At 30.2% G+C, this 15,634-nt stretch overlaps 1 protein-coding gene across 1 annotated transcript in view; it reads left to right on the top strand.

The window, feature by feature from the left end:
* Positions 1-15,634, top strand: part of LOC140744391 (uncharacterized) — a 64,910-nt gene that overhangs the window by 37,126 nt on the left and 12,150 nt on the right. The window lies entirely within an intron of this gene.

Genomic DNA, 15,634 nt, shown 5'->3' with positions numbered 1-15,634 from the left:
CACATCAAAAAGCAATAGTAAGAACATAAACGAGCATTCAGAACCCTTTGGTAACTTCATTACAACCCAAAGATAATGAAAGAAACTTTGTTCATCACAGCTCACCTATTGCACAGACTATGATAAAATTGATTATGGAGATAGTTTAAGAACCATATCCTAACGGGGTGAAATTTGGTGGCTTGTGACAAGCTTAATATAAAAGATTTTGCCTTATAAAATCTAGATACAAATAATTAAATCTAAATTGTACGAATTATACGAGTGTGGGCTAAGATGGATGTCTCACATCTTACTCTGCTTTATTAAATTCTTTATATCAAAACAAAGAAAAGCAAATTACTGCATAAGACAAAAATGGCGTTAGTTGTAGGCACCGCAGTTGAAACAAAAGCGCCCTATCACCTTTATACAGACACAGATAATAATAAAGATTAAAATAATACTAGTATCCATGATCAGTTATACAATCACGACCCTGAATCATGAGGAACACGGAGAGATTGTAGCAATAAATTTATTAATTAACATCGATGTGTACAATGCACATAGTGATGTGGAATGCAGTCATTACGAAATAATTGCAATGATATGAAACATACCTGTCGTAGTTAACATTTTTCCTGATTGTCACTGTCTAATAAATTATTTTTTCTATATAGCCACAAGACAACGTGTGAATTTCAACATGATTATTCTTGATTTAGCTTTACTTTGGAATTAAATCATGAAGCAAAAATTTTAATGTATGTTAACATCGTTGTTATTTCTACACAGCAACCATTTTAACTCTTTTTTCGTATAAATAACGGCACTTGAAAAATATTGTACAGTTTAAGAAGAGTTTAAGCTATAATTTATTAGATTACTAGAGATTTCTTAGATTATTAATTATAAAATATTACAAAGGAGTGTACGTACTTCAAAAGTTTAATAATATTTACCTTTAATCCTAAATTTTTTTTAGTACTTTTTACCTACTTCAATTATCTTTATTTTCCATCTTCCTGTAAAGTCACTTACAGGGGGTGCCCCTATATTATTAACTCTATTTAATTTTACTTCGCTGCGGTTAAACTGCGGCGATATCGCCGCTTAACCTTCTTCCTTATAGCAGCGATGTAGAGTTTTGTAAAAAATGAGGCAAGATAGAAAATGTGCTTAAACAAGTATCTGTCACTTTTCCTTAATAACTATGTATTAGTAAGTTAAATTGGACTGTCTCATTTGCTGATTCTAGTGTATATCGTTAACCCATTACAGTCCCAAAGCTGGGTACGGATCTCTTCTTAGAGTGGAAATGTTTAGATTGCGGTGCGGATTGGTAAACTTTAAACCCTTGAGAACTCTTATAAAACTCTCAGACATGTGGATTTCCTCACAACGTCTTTCTTCACATATTAGAATCTAAAACATGTTCTAATGTAAGCGATAATACGTTTATTAAATTGCTTTAAACTTCTCACACAAGGATGCGACTGTTGCTCTTGAGATATTTCGCAAGGCACTTCCTAACGGAAACGATATATTGTCAGATAATAATTGAACACATACAGAGAATTAAATATTTGCTGAATTGCTAGTATGGTATTTGAATCATGCAAATAACGATATTTAAATTATTTCTTTAAAATCGAATATTATTAGTAACAACAAGAGTATTGAACTTTGACGAATGCATTTGTGGTAATTTTGAATTTCTATAATCATAAAAATGAATGAGATTCGTTGAATTTAAAATCTTTTCCTTTAATATCATGACAAGTAATAAAAAATAATTAGTTGTAATTTATAAATAAGCAAAACTGTATCCTTAAGGTAAAAAGGTTAAAAGTTTATGAATATATCCTAACTCAAATATATCATTACGGTTCATTGATTTTTTTCTAATATTGCGATTTTCTATTTACATTCATTATCATTATTCATTTATAAATGGCAGATATAAATAAATTAGGTATAAGACCGTCTTTAGGTTTCGATTGTTTTCACTGCAACCCTGCAATATTAATTATTAACCCTTTCATTATAAGTGCGAAATATCTGGAGCATACACCACTATGTTAGGGACCAATATGCGGTAACAATCGAAGTCAACGGATTTACATGTCCTTCGCACCATCGGTTAATGTTTATAAAATTAGAATCTATCTTTATAAGCTTTGCATTACCCTATCTATAGACGTCTTCGGTTCATTTAATACTATAAAAACCAGGTACCTAAATGAGATTAGGTACTTATACAAATATCGCAACTAACTCTGTCCCAACAATAGCTACGAGAATAGCTGATTGTCTCTCGATTTCCTTTCAGAAACGGTGGATATTGCAAGGTTATCTGCTTGACCCTGTACTATAGGTAAACGAAGCATGCATTTATATAAATAACTCAAATTTGCTCATTGAATCTAAATGATTTTGTATGTGATGCTATCGTTATTCTATACCAGCTGTTGCTCAAGGTTTCAATCAATTTTGAAGTTAAATCAATGCGATGCTCGTATCACCCAATTTCCGTACTTAATAGTTCCGCACATGATATCCAAACATCGATTGAACATTATCGCAAGCATACATTATAGTTTTTCCAACTGTACACCCATCAAGTATATTTAATGATCCTTTATCTTCAAGAATATGCATTAATTTCCTTAGTGTCATATTTAATGCTGTAAAATTTGTTTTTATTCAAATTCAAATATTGAGCAACATTTTCTAAAACATTTATCACAGTTCCCCGAACTTAGTAGGTATTATAAAATTCTTATTCTTAACCCAAAATATAATAATAGACATTGTTAACATTATTAATAATCTTCGCAAATCATATTTTGATTCTCATAGCCAACTAATCACATAATCCCGTGACCACCGTTTTGAAACAATTTCAAACGATAATTTAATAAGTTACCAAACTGACATTATCTACATTAAGTAATATTGTAAAAACTTAATTGGCCTAATTTTAAAATTTGTATTCATCAATTAGAATGCATTTCGCACGTTCGCAATTCAAGGGAAGGAAATTTTAAATCAATAAAAAGTATGTTCCAATAGATATCAATACAATCAATCTTTATTAGATTATCATAAATTATCATTGATTTGTTACTAAATTATTATATTAATACTAGTTTAAAACTGTACCAATGAGCTTCTTAACGTATTGGTAGATAATTTTAAGATGGACTATCGCAATCGACACTATTTGATGGATAATACAGGGATATTATTTGATAGATATTACTTTTGAATTTGGACATCCACGCCCATCTCAAAATTTAACTTTTAATTTATATATTACCTTTACCTTAACCTATATTTTTGCAACATATAATGTCTAATAATTAAGGGGTTACAGCTTACACATCCACAAACGGAAAAAGTACAATCTAGACGCGAATACCGATGCGCTAATGAGGCAGGCGCTCACAGTAAGTAAAACTATTCTATCTTGTTATCATCGTATTATCAATAATCAAATAAATAAATACATAATTAAATAATTTTATTTACTAGTTAATTAATGTTATTTAGAGTCTGTTTGATTTATTTATTTTTATATTGGTGACAATTGCAAATAAAATATTTTAAATATTTTCGCTTTAAAAATATGAGGATTTCAACGATTCTTAGTTAAATTCCCTAACAGGAGGGTAATATTCTTAGTTAAAATAGGTACATATATCGACATACAACATCTGTCTATTTAAAACTACTGAAATTTTATATTATATGCTGAATTTTACATTAATAAAATGCTATAGAACAGCTTTATGTTATGCCTTCATAAAACAATTGAAATCGATTTACGTACAGAAAATTAAATCGTATCCTGGTTATGATTTTAATATTCACTTTTAAGTAAATATTTGGACTTATGGTAATATTGGTAACTACTGAGGTGGGCTTTCTTGGTATAACGGCGCCATAATATAATATTTTTGATGTGAAACATCTATAGCCGCACGTAAAAAAGATTTCTGGCGTGGCGACGATTACCTTTAACTACATTGACAAATGTTCTATAAGGGACAGAGCTATTAGAACAATGTGATAAAAAAAGACAACTAGTGTTTGACCTTGCGTTTCAAGTGTACGCAAACGTAAATATTGACCATGGAATATAGTGACCAATGATTACTTCAGTCAAAACGGGACATCGATTTTTTTATGTCAAATACTCTTTACTTGAAAAAATATAGTTAGAAATAATAAAAAACACGCTTTTATGATAAAATTAACTAAAAAGTAGAAAATAATTTTCAATCTAGGAATCATTTAAGGAAAAGTAAATAGTATAATTGTGCAAAAAATGTGGGGCGCTTTATGAAAACTGATAAATGGAGCACCCCATGTTTTTTTCACAATTATAATATTTACTGTTACTTAATTGACAATGGCAACGGTTCATTTCGGAGACAACGGCACGAAGCATCGAAAAAAGGGACTGTCCCGTTAAAAACGGGACGTATGGACGTATATTTCTCATTGATACTCATGCTTGTCAAAGACAATGAAATAATGGAACAGAAGATAAAAAATGTCCAGAACTGTCGATAATAGTTTTAGTACATCGTTTACGTAGAAATGTTATAGTACAGTTTAACTAAATAAATTATTATTATATAAATATATAATTTGATGAAAGAATGTATCTATACAGATGTATCGACTGGTTTAAAATATACGATTTAAAAATTGTTTATATTTATTATCGTATATTAGTAAAGTTTACTCACTCCTAACAAGAAAATGTACCCAGTTTTGAGAATTGAAATAGTTGCGTAAAAAAGTTTTGCCACGTCTCCGTGCTAAAATGTCCCTAAAATATTTGAAATAATTATTTATCTATTATGTAAATTACGCAGTATTAGTTATTTATTTGTAAATTTTCTCTAAAAATGTTTTTATTTGTCAAGAATTCAAAAAAAACTTACTAATAAGCCGTTTGTGGCTTCATTTAATTTCAAGGCGGCGAAGTATCTTTACTAATTTATGTTTATTATTTTCAGTTTTATTTTACACACGACCATTAATTGCAAAGTTGTGTACATTTTATAAATGTACTAGCTGACCCAGCATACATTGTGTTGCCATATAAATAAAAAAAATGTTAAGGGTGAACAACCCTTATCACTTAAGAGATATGAAAAATAGATAGATAGTAGCCAATTCTCAGACTTACTGAATATGCATATAAATTTTGATGAAAATCAGTAAGAGCGTTTCGCAGGAGTACAGTAACTAACATCGTGACATGCGAATTTTATATAATCTTACCGTGGTCTTTTTGAGGATTAATTTCTGGCTATACAAAGATTGTTTATTAAATTATGTTTAGGTTAATTTATTCAATTAAAGAAATTTTTAAATACCGTATACTATCCTATATAAATTTTATGGTAATATTTTTTATTATTTACCACAGATATCGAAGAAAATTTAGAGATTAGGATACAGAATTTCCCATATATCGATTTTATTTTATTAAAATAAACTATAAAAAGTTATATTTTGACTAAAACACACTAATATAAAAATTAAGCAGTGGGATCTTAAACTATAACATACACGTATGAACATCGTGAGCTTCAATAAAATGTCACTTCTGTTCTGTTGATCTATGGTCATAGATCAATGAAAATTTTTTCATTGATCTATGACAGATTGAATTGAATTCAATCAATGAAAGTTTTTGTCAATGAAAGTGATAAAGACGCAAAATGCATGGTCATGCATTTTGCGTCTTTATCACTTTCATTGACAAAAACATACTTTGTCTCTTTCTGGTTACTCATGTAATCATGGCGGATCGAACACGAAAAATAAACAAAATTTAATAATTTCTCTTCATTTACGTGTGATAGGTGATTCCATGAATCTTGTTTCTTTTTCGAGCATAATTTTTGCATTTATGCATTGCACAAGAAGGCATTTTGAGGCTTAAAATTCAAAATAATGACGTTTAACGTGTTCAGTGACATTCGTGTGTATTACTACGCCGCGCGAGAGCGACTGGAGTCGTTTTAACTCGTTTTACACCACTTGACGTATTTTGTATGTTTTAAGTATTGCCCGCTTATTTTTCTGATAATAAAATGTCTGACCGTGATAATTTAGAGAGTGAAAGTGTTCAGCCTTCTGCAAAGAAAGCAAAATCACACTATGACACACCATCAAGTCATCAGTAAGTTAATTATTTTTTTATAATTAAAGTATGCATTTATCTGTGCATTAAGCATGCGTATATTTGGTGTGTTTTGAGCGCCAGCAAATGTAAAATCTACTATCTTGGTAGATTAAAATTCACATAAAAATCATTGCATACAATGTTTTTAAATTATTAATTAATTTTAATGTCATTCTTCTCAGAGAATAAATTTATTAAGACTGACAGAATTGTATTTCAAAATCAGCTGATGGCGTGCAGCGCACGAAAGTTTTTTCTTATTTGTTATAAATATGAACATTAAAAAATTAATTAATTTTTCTAATCATAGTGGCATTTATTGTGAAACATTCATTATTGATACTTATAATTTACGATTTTAGAAATATATTTAAATAACTAGCTAAGATTCTTGAGTTTACTAATATATTGGAGCCAATTTATTTTTTTCTGTATATTTTAATAACATATTTTTTATAAATATTTCAGAACCCAACAATCATCACAGGGGTCACAAAATATTATTATTGAAACTGGACGTCACCAAGATCAGTTAAACACAAGACATACTATTAATGTTATGTAAGATTTTGTAAATCTAATAGTACCAGAATATATTGAAATAGTCATCGTTATCTGGAAAAAAATCGTAATATTTTATTTTATCATTATGACATATTTAGTTCCTATCACAATATGTTCTTTTCTGCATATTACTTTTACAAAATAATGTCGATGTTTCACATCTGCCAGGCGTCCCGTGACGGCTCACATTTTTTTTTTATATATTAAACGTTATATGTTTTTTACACTAAATGCAACAAGAATTTATTTTTTCTTTGAAATTCTTATATTAAGAGACAATGATAACTAATAACAATATCTTTTAAATTACTTCATAATGGAACGCGTACTTGAATTTTTTACTCAAAGCCATCGATGTCCTACTTTCTAATAATAATATTTATGAACAACCTAGTTTTTATCACAAACCGCGTGACTGGATAGGGCAAAAACTTGGTCGTATTATGAAATTTTACTTGACTACTTATTATCATAAGTGTTGCTAATGCATATTTAATCTGTAACATTTTTATTTTGGCCAAATTCAACTAGAACCGTATCTTTTTTCCTTAATATAACTCTACATCGATTGACAATCTATAGTTTTGGTGTCTAATTATTAGTTGATATTTATATGTAATTGAAAAGTCGTATCGTCAATTTATAACTATCTAATGCATGACGCTTTCGAATCAAATTGCAAAAATATGATTAAATAAAGTTATATGGAATTCAAATTCAATTATCGAGCAATCTTTTACTGCATGAACACACCGAGATTTATCTACTTTTTACACGTAACAAAAACTCCAACGGCGTTTTATTGCAAATAGTTGATGTTAGTTTTTCTCTTAGAATAGTCTGTGGACATTTTTTTCAACATTTTTTTCGACTAGCAACTGGTAAACAATTTTGTCGGTTTCCAATATAAGAATTTAGATTTCTAAGCACGTTTTTCGAAGTTCAAAGTTCCTTTTTTACTTTATGTCCATTTATTTCGACTACATAATACCTATGATGGACGGTACCAAACCGTAAGTAGAATAAGAACTCTATACTTAAGTCAATTATTTAAGCAGCAACGTACGTGCAATTGACTTTGGTTGACACATATAAATAAGTTGCGTTTGCTTTATGATACAGGTCTTGCATGTCAAGTAGGTAACCACTTACATTATATTCATCATTCCTAATAAAGCTGCTCTGCTCTCTCATAATGGGCGCGCCTATCATGAATCCACACCACTTTGTTTGGTAGTTTTGGGATTGAGTTTCCAATTCACACATTTTGAAAATTTACGTGAAAAAATATGCATATTATAGATATGTGGTGGACTTACGTTTTCTTTCGCAAAAAAATTGTTCCACAATTATCCTCAAAAAAATAATTCCCATAAAATATGACAGTGGAATTAAATATTTACAGCATTTTATATGACATTATGATTTCTATGACTCTACTTAATGATAATACAAAATTATGATTTGTGTTTATTATGCATACTTGCGTACGTGTACATATTTATATTATATCTATTTACAACCACTTCATAAAACCATTTATATATTGAATACTTTAAATGAAATAATTACGCTATAATTACTTTATTGTACAATATTTAATGTATAATTCAGACTTATTGCGACTATCTGGTCACGTGCCACGTGCTTATAAATATATTTATATATACATAATCATATAATGAATAAAATATATTATTTATGTGTAATGTGTAGGTATACATAAAATATGTCTTCATAATTTTCTTGTAAATCTCGAAATTGTGGCAATCTTTTTCGGTAATTCAATTATTTTAGTTCCATGCTTTCCGTTTCAATAGACAAGGACTAGACTAGATGTTGTTAAAATTTAATTACTTTATTGTTTGATGTTTATCGTTAACGAATTATCTGATAAACAGGAACGTAGTGTATAAACACGTAATTAATAAAAACTACATAATTCACTACAGGAATACAATCACGACAATTATTTTGGATTAGGCTTCCTTCGAGAGCTTGTAATTATGTCGCGAAGAAGAATTTTCCTATGTAGGTAATATATACACTATACAGTAAATTGTGAGACATTATCTTGAATATACACATGTTCTAAGTTTATTTATAAGTCGCATATGGTATAAAATACTTAAATGAAGCTATCAGTGAAGGAATATCTTGACATTAATATTTACATAGATATTGTTTGAAAAACTATTCTTCTAAGTATAATTCAGTTTATTATAATAGTTTTATTCTACTTATTTTATTTAAAAAGTATATTATAAACACAAGTCTAGCAGACTTCTAGTTACGCTCGAATTAAAACTCTAGCGCAAACAAATGAGTAAATACATTCAAACCTAGGTATAACAAATATGAATAAAATACAATATTTTTACAACAGCACTTCCTAGATCCGTTATCAATACACATACACGAAGCTATTTAACTGGGAAACTTTATTATATTTCAGAAGAGTGATAAATTATTATTTAAATATTTTCGTATTGGCCTTCTTAATACCACGAAATTGTGTTAGTGTAAACAAATTAGTATGAAGTTGACATGCGCAGATCCTCTTGAATATGTTTAAGCTAATAACATCATCGGAAACCACAGAGCAGGATTTAAAATAAGTTATTCATTATATTATGTTTTCAGAGCACATAGCCTCTAAGAGTCGGTAGATAAGTATTCCGTTTTCTTTAACTGCATGCTAATAACCTTAGAAAAATAAATCTATTTCGAGGAACCAATCAGATTTTTTAATATAGCTAATTTTTTTATAAGTATGTATATTTAGATAGATACGAGATCATAGAAAATACACGTAAATAAAATAAAAATAACACTCGAAGTGTTAACTACATAATGTGTGACCCGCAGTTCTGCAGGTCAAGTACAAGGTTACCTTTATGCAATCTTTCACAATTCATAAAATGTTGTCTTTATTTTTTACGCATTAAAATATTTATACATTGAAATTAAATAAAAAAGTACAAACACATGGTAAAATCTCTCTACAGTATAATTGGTTTCTTGGTACATAAATTGACAGTGAGGAAAACATTAAAAATAAAATAAAAATAAGTAATTCTCGCTTAGCTGCTGTTATTACCATGTTTAAACAAACAACCATTTCCTCTTATTTATATAGTGTCATAACATTACTTTTATGGGACACTGTAACATTGCAGAATTAGTTTCTTTATTTACATAAATATGTTTAGGGAAGATGTATGATGAGTACCTATATTATTTTAAAAGTAGGTATGTAATGTCCTACAAAAGTCGGCTTATTAACCGACTTCAAAAAGGAGGTGGTTATCAATTCGGCCGGTATCTTTTTTTTTTATGTATGTACACGAATTACTCCGCTGTTAGTGGACCGATTTTAATATTTTTTTATTGTGAAGAGACGAGCTGGAAGTTGGTCCCATTTAAGTATGGTTAATTTTAAGTCGGCGCTCATATTAGACACGCTGTTTACATCGTTATCCAACGAAATATATCGAGCGCCGACTTCAGAAATATGTACTAAACCAACATTTATTTCAATTATTTTTTACTTTGTAGTGACATAGAAGTCGGTTGTATTTTTTGTTAAATTTTTTTTTGACTTTAACACTTTTTGTGTGCCACTGCGAAACATAGATCCAATTCACTTACTGTAGATTGGTGGAAGAATGTAATTTAATAATTAATAAGTCATCAACGACTAAAACTACGCGAGGCAAAGTGATTAACAAAGATTACTAAGCAGTGAATAACCTCATTAGCTAAATATGTACAATGTAAATATACTTGTCAAACCATCTTTAAATGAACTGTATAAAGATTGGTTCATGTCATCCCAATGCACTTTGATAACTTTTACCGGAAAAATACAAATAAATGAGAATTAAAAACAAATAACATTTAAGAGATATTGCATTTTACCAAGTATCAGATATTGCATTTTAACAAGTAGGTACCAGAAATTGCAACTAGAATTATCGAAATACATTTACTAAGTCTAGAATAGGTAGGATTTCAAAATCAACCTGGTTCACCTGGTTTTTGATTTCTATAGATTCAATCATCACAATATGTATCTCAATGAAACTAATAAGCTGCCCTATCATCAGATAAATATAAAATATGTAAAATATTACAACTAGATCTGATAAAAATAAACCGAAGTTAAAATTCAGTTATAATATTTTCAGGGGACAAGGGAACTTCATAAAAGTTTTTGAAAAGTACAGCAAACTGGCTCGTTGTCAACCCATTTCTGTCCTCGACGGGTCACCTCTCCTGGATATCTAAACTTATTTTGAAATTGATTATATGCATAAACAATTAATAAAATATTCATTGAAGCGGAAAGCAATTTCTATAAGAATAAATTCAGAAAAAACCATGGGTAAGAAGACGCGATGTAATTCAGTGTTTTTTCTTTCTCTACCATAGCGTGGCGAGGGCCGCTCATCACTTGCGATCGATAATTTTAGAACTAGGAAATAGATTTTTTAGCTAGCGCTGCCATTTACCGCTGCATTGTCGGGGAAGTTATTATGTCGCCATATTATCATATTTATCAACAGTTTTATAAAATGATTTTCAAGAATTGTGTGTACTTAGTTACCTTTACATGAACTTTACTTAAATGCAAAAAAATATTACTCGTATATCCACCAATTAATTGCGAATATGAATCTGTATGAAGATTATATACAAGAATTCGATTTCTTGCATATAATCTTATAACAACAAAACAGGAGCTCTCTTTGAAGCCAATCAAGAGCGATTATTATCCGTGAACACGAAAATTGCCACTATAATTCAGAAATAAAAATAGTGATCATGCTCCTGCAGTCGAACTGCAACAAGTTGTATCAATTATAAAGTTTAAACGGATTTAATCTAATCTAATCTAATTGCCCAAAATAAAAAAAATGCTGAAGGAAATCAGCTAAAACAAAATACAACTTGGAATAAACCCAATAAGGGTTCCTAAGGTAATTTAAAGGAAAACAAATCCCCAGATACATAGATTTGAAATGGGAAAATCAGTCGCATTAGTACACAAAGTACGTGCGTAGCTACCTGTTGGCACGTTTCCATAGAAGTGGTCGATGGCCATTAAAGTAGGCACGGTAGCCAGGCTGTCTGCCGCGCCTACCGTCATTATAGAACCGGTAGCGAAGCCTTCAATTACCTGAGCGAATCAATTATGAAGGACGCAGTTAGCTGCGAGACCTCTTTCTCTACATGGCTTCTGTTATCGAACAGGAAAATCTTCATTTTAATTATTTATGATTACGTTCTATTGACATTATCAATTTTTCATGTTTTTTAACCAGTACCCGGTATTGCATTAAAATCGTTTAAGTATTCAAATTCATTTTTGGCACAGCAACTTTTAAGAAAATACTTCGATGTTAAACTGTTTTAATTAATTTTGACTGAATAAATTGAACTGAAGGTTTGCATACCTACATTTAGTTTTAAAAATTAATATAAATACTAATCATAATATTGGAGTATGCATTTTGAAAAGCTACAATTTTTGTCGCACGTTTGTAGAGTCGAATTAAATATTAGGTACTAAAATATTATACTACTGTTTCATATCAGCCCAGTGTAACATAGTGTTAGATATTAGATTATCGTAAAATCAAGATCATGTTTCTAAGACAAGCAGGATACCTATGTGCCAATGCACACGGCGCATCGCGACGGCAGCACGGCGTCAGCGCAGCGTGGAAGTGTCTTACATACAGTGTTGCCAGATGCACTGTAATAACAGTAGATTTACTGTAATTTTACTGCATTGACTGTATAATGTATTACAATTTCACATTGTATTTGACTGTATTTGATTAAAAACACTGTATTTGACTTTATGATTCACTGTACTTTCTTGCCGATCTACTGCAATTTTTTCATCAGTGCATCGTAATATTACACATATGACCTGGCAACACTGCTTACATACAAATTTTCATAGTATGCCACACGGTTCCGGAGCCGCATCGCACGCACTCCGGACTTTAACTCGCGAGGTGAGGCAAGGTTGGGTTTTATTGATTATTATCTCAATTTTAATTCAATTTTATTCATAGTCTACAACTGTACGTGCCGTTGTTGCGGCATAACAACGTTGCGGTGCCGCACCGCTTCATGCACACCGGCCCTTAGACTTGCAATGCGGGTGGCGCGCGCTGACCTAAGTGAAAGGCTCTAGCGCTTTACATTCGCAGCTTCTGAACTACTCTAAATACTTTGAATTACCACTAATCCATGTACTAAGAATTTGCTCGAGGTTTTTCCACTGCGAACTTAACTTCTTGTGACATATAGATACATGTTTTTGTGGTAATAAATTGAGCAAGATTCTACTGATGTCTGGATTCCCGATTTTTATACATTTCATTCAGATCACTGATGGAAGTGAGTAACGAGAGACCAATATAACAGTAAACAATCAGGATCGAATAAAAATATGACAATTTCTCTTCCTACAATTGTCAAATTTTAATCTTTGGTAGGCGAAAATTGTATAAAGATAGATTTAAGTATCAGTATTACGCCAAATTTTAGATTTTTTTTTGATCTCCTGGAGAATACGTGGATTATACCTATTCAATCTTAACCAACATGGTAGTTAATAGCTTCAGGCGATTTTTCTTTCAGGGGAGATATAAGTCAGACGAAGGTGCTACCACAAAACTACGAAATATTCCTTTTATGGTCAATATGGCCATAACTGAAGTCTTAATGTATCTAGTAATATACTTAACATACTTATACGCAATACGTAATAGGTATCTTATTACATACAACCGGACTCAGTGGAAATTTTGCGTGGCCCAGTTCTACCGAGAATTTATCATAGTTTATTATATAGATATCTTAATCAATAAGCTATGATGTCCTTTACCTGTAGCTGTAAAAATGATAAACATAAACATTTTGATGACCGGCGCGGCAGTAAGTAGTAGAGACGCGGATTCGAACCCGACCAGGCGTTTAAGGATATTATAATTTATCTTTCGGTTCTCAACACGACACTCATAACACTATACTTGTATCCTAACTAGAAAGAAAATATTTTTTCATATTCATTTTAAAAATAATCGATTTTCAAATTCGATATAACTAAATACAAAGTATTTTTTTGGTTCCACTTTAAATTAATAGTTAATGACACCACTTCGTAGTAAATTATATCATCAATTAAGATTTCGCGAACAATAAAGGTGTATTAAATTATTATTTTTTTATTAATTAATTATTATTTATTATTAAATTATTTATTATTAAATGTTTATTTAAAAACATTACTTACATTTCGAAGCAAAATTTCTCTCAGGAACACTCTTCAACAAAGGCGTCCACTCCGACGGGGTCACATCTCGGCTGATTGGGATTCTCCAAAAGTTATCCGATAATAACTTTGTAATGACGTTCATTACTTATTTTACCTTTCCCCACTTTTGATTTTCTAGTAGTTACACTGTATTTTCACAAATAAATAATTATTTTTCCACTAGTATTATTCTTTTAATAAACAGTTTATTTCATTCAATATTCAAATTAGCATAAAGTGGTATATCCCTGACCACGTCCTATCTTTAACTGTTGAGAACTCAAACATTATTTATTAATTATTAACGATATATTTACTGATAAAACCTTAAAGTACACTGCTAACTATATGACGATATTGTTGCCAAGTACATGTTTACAATATTTTTACGGAAAATTACTGATTCATCATGTTTTGTAAACAAAACAGAAAACATCGCTCCGTTTACCAATATTTGTTTTTGATAACAACCAATACCTTTACTATCATACCTTGTGTACTTAAATAATGATTACGCATTATTACTATCTTCATAGGTAAATTAATTATGAAGTTAACGCCGATGCTGGCAAATTGCCGTTTTTTCTTACACGTGAATGTGTAGATGTAAAATCTTTTACAATGGACACTTACATTTTAAGTATCGGGAATAAAATAATGTTGCCGGTCTACCATTTTATTGAAAACGCCTTTTACACTCGTATAATTGGCATCAATAACGATACGGGTGCCTTTCCAGCAGAAATGTGCGAAATAGCTAAGCTATTGATGTGTGTTAGTGGCCACAGCTGCCTTACTGCTGTCCTTCCTAGCTTGCTGCTGTCCTTATGAAATGTAATAAAATAATCTTGAAAAATAGACCTGTCTTACCACACCCTCGACATGATAACACAGGAGCGCTACGATGCTGCTATAGTTAAAGTAGGGGCAGAGCCACATGAGAATTCAAAGAATTCTGAACTACATTCATACATTGTTTTTAAAACAGAATGCTTATGAAAGATTTACGACGTAGACGTAGCTTAGTAAAATAATTATTAAGAAAAATACTTATAGAAAAAAGTGCATGTCGTTGCGGTTTCAAACCAGAAAATAAAATAGACACGAACAATGCTGCAGTTAAAGTTCCCTTCCTACAATATAAATTTCTATATAGAACAACAACTTTAAACTACAGCAATTATATGAAATGTACGTTTGATGTTTTAAATATGGATACGGACTACATCAATAAATGTAAAACTAGTTAATTATATAAAATTAGATATTTAATCCCATATGCGCAGCATTAATTAAGATATAAACAAATTATCTACACAATTGAATTAACGATGATTATTTGTTAATGGAGTCCCTACATTAAATCTGAATTAATAAATATTTACAATAAACGATTTGTTCATTTCGTAGTGGTAGTGAACTAAAATATTATTAGCTCGATACTATTAATAATTAGAAACCAGGATATACCTACATAAAGACAAGAATACAGTTTTATTGTATACTCTATAACGATTAATATTAATGACAGGATTAAAGCC

This window comes from Epargyreus clarus, unplaced genomic scaffold, assembly GCF_041222505.1.
Source record: "Epargyreus clarus isolate Ecla_fem2 unplaced genomic scaffold, WU_Ecla_fem_2.2 ptg000008l, whole genome shotgun sequence".
NCBI classification, from domain to species: domain Eukaryota; kingdom Metazoa; phylum Arthropoda; class Insecta; order Lepidoptera; family Hesperiidae; genus Epargyreus; species Epargyreus clarus.
The sequence above is the reverse complement of the archived record's forward strand: the minus strand, read 5'-3'. Positions and strand labels throughout refer to the sequence as shown.